The sequence below is a fragment of the Myotis davidii genome, unplaced genomic scaffold (genome assembly GCF_000327345.1).
Source record: "Myotis davidii unplaced genomic scaffold, ASM32734v1 scaffold900, whole genome shotgun sequence".
In the NCBI taxonomy this organism is placed as follows: domain Eukaryota; kingdom Metazoa; phylum Chordata; class Mammalia; order Chiroptera; family Vespertilionidae; genus Myotis; species Myotis davidii.
The window spans coordinates 83,894-86,330 of NW_006295185.1; the positions used below are offsets into that span (position 1 = coordinate 83,894).

At 60.8% G+C, this 2,437-nt stretch overlaps 1 protein-coding gene across 4 annotated transcripts in view; it reads left to right on the forward strand.

The window, feature by feature from the left end:
* The first annotated feature begins 308 nt into the window (after positions 1-308).
* The window catches only part of BCORL1 (BCL6 corepressor-like 1), a 63,158-nt gene continuing 61,029 nt past the window's right edge, over positions 309-2,437 (forward strand). For 2 of the 4 annotated variants that reach the window (XM_006769860.2, XM_006769864.2), the window contains exon 1: positions 1,257-1,427. The gene's annotated coding sequence lies outside the window, so the exon portion shown is untranslated. The other 2 variants (XM_006769861.2, XM_006769862.2) reach the window with 2 other exon arrangements.

The window sequence follows — 2,437 nt, forward strand, 5'->3', positions numbered from 1 at the left end:
ATCTGACCCTCTCAGGGGTATGTGTTTGGTGGTGGACGGCGGCAGAGGGGGGGGGGTGTACCTTCCCTCCCGCCAAGGCAGCCTAGTTCGTATCTTATTCCTACATATAGCGTCGCTTCGAGTCGCGTGGACATTAAGGTTTAGATCACATACTACCCACTATCCCCTCACCAAGTGATTTGATGACTTTTAAGGAAAGGGACGAACCCCTGGATTTCCATGCCCCGGGTGAGGTTTGAGGATTGGGGTTCACCCCCAGCTTACTTCCACTACAAACCCCTTTCCTTATGAGCTATTTCCATGGGAATTCGAACTTGGGTGGGGGAGAAACCGGAGTATTAATGTGCTTCTCTATCTCTTCACAGGGTCGGTGTGCCAAGGACGTCTAGTCTCAGAGGGAAAATAGACACCAGTCCAACTCGGGTCGCCCCCACTGCTACCTCGGTGAGGGGGGCAACGATAAAAAGGGGATACCGGTGGGTAGGGGCCCATCATAAGGGTAGGTAGTTGCTCCTAGGGACTCCGTTTCTTGGCGGGGAGGGAGACGCGAGCCTAGGTTTCAGGGGAGGGAGATGGGGGTGAGGACGAAGGGGGGGCAGTGGCGGGAAGAAGGGGGGAGTCACGCCCTGCCAGCAAGGGGAGCCTCCCTAAGTCCCTTGGGAGAAGAGGATTCAATGCATCTGCTCTGTGATGCCCAGCAGGGAAGATCTGGGGTCTCTGGATTTGCACACTGTATCAGGCACCAGTGGCCTGAGAAAGTCAGGTCGGGCATTAGGTGGAGAGCGTTGAAAGAAAGAGGGAGAACCCCTAGGCCTTGGTGCACTGATCTTTTCCTTTCCTCAACCTCTCCCTTCGAGGGGCGTCGAGGGTGGGGGCGTGGGGCTCTTGCAGCCCCTCGGATTGAGCTCCTCCGCTTTTCCCGGGAGGCTAGCTCTTTGCCCGGCTTGTTTCAGCCACCGCCGCCTCCCTCTCCGGAATCCGCTCGGTCCTCGCAGTGATCCCCTCCTCCTCCCCTCCCCTCCCAGTGTCACCGGGGCTCTTGGCTCTGCCCCCTTCGCCGCCGCCTGCTCCCAGCTTTCGTCCCTCCCTCTCTTGCTTACTCCCTCCCTTCGCCTCCTCCTCCCGATTCCACCCCCCCATCAGGCGGTATTCTGGGAGTTGTAGTCCCGTAGAACCGGGGCTGGCGCCGCCCGCGGACCCCGCTGGACTCCACTTCCCGTCGAGCCCTGCGACCGGCACCCACTCCACCAGGCTTCGCTCGCACACACAAGACACACACACACCGCTCTCCCCCTCACTCTTTCGCTCGCCGCGGTTGCTGCCAGTGTGTGGCTCTGTCTCTCCTCCGCTTTGCTGAGCCCTCCCTTCTTCCTCTCAGTTCCTAGAGTCCGACCGCCGCCGCCGCCGCGGAGAGAGACGAGAAGGAGGTCGGTGGCGATAAGGGGCGGAGGGGGGCATCAGATCCGGGCAGTAGGAGGCGGGTGGCGGTACTAAAGGGGTAAGAGAGAGCCCGGGTGGCGGCCTGAGCCTCCCCGCGGAGCCGACCGGAGAACAGGTGCGTCTTTTTTTCTCTCCCCCAACCCCTCCACCCCTTTTGGCTCCCCGGCTTTCTCGTATCCCCCACCCCCTGCTTCTTTCCATCTTAAGCCTTTTCTCAACCCTGTCCCTTCTTCGCCCCGCGGCTGTTCAGCTGCCCCCCGGGGGCGCCGTCCTCTTCGTGTCCCCGGACGTAGTGCTCCCTGGAGCTTGCTCTGGTCTCGCCCCTCCCTTCGGGACTGCTCCTCTCCACTTCGTACCCCATTCCTGCCCTACCCTACCCCCACCTCACCCCTCTCCCTCAGCCAGGTGAGACTTGTTCGCTAGGATTTGAAAGAGTCTTCTTACCGGCTGGGCGGGGGTCTCCATGGAAACGGGGGGTCTGGTTGATCCTAGGGGGGAAACCATTGGCATTACCCCACTCCTCAGAAAAGGAGGTGGAGGCTACCGTTTTGTTAACTACCTGGCCCCAACCCCCAGATCCAGGAATCCGAGGATCGGAAGGGAGGATGGCCAGCAGGGCAGGGCGAGAAAGGTCTTGTGTTGTGTGTGTGTGTGTGTGTGTGTGTGTGTGTGTATGTGTGTGTGTGTGTGTGTGTTTTTTGGGGGGGGGTTACTGTCCGTGATGAAGTCTTTAAGAGACCGGGAGAAAATACCCTCCAACCTCAGAGGGGAGGTGCGACGGGTGCTCTTCAGGGCTGCGTTCTCTCCGGTGTTAGGGTGCAGGAATCGTAGGGTAAGGGGTACCCTTAGGTGGCGGCGGGGCCTGGGTTCGGGAGTGGGAGTGCTGTGATGGGGGCAGGGGCAATTATCCGAGTCCCTGGAAAAAAAGGCGGGGGATGACTTCGGAGCGCCCTGGCTCCGCTGCCCTCGCTCTACGGGCGGGGGCCGCCAGGCCGCG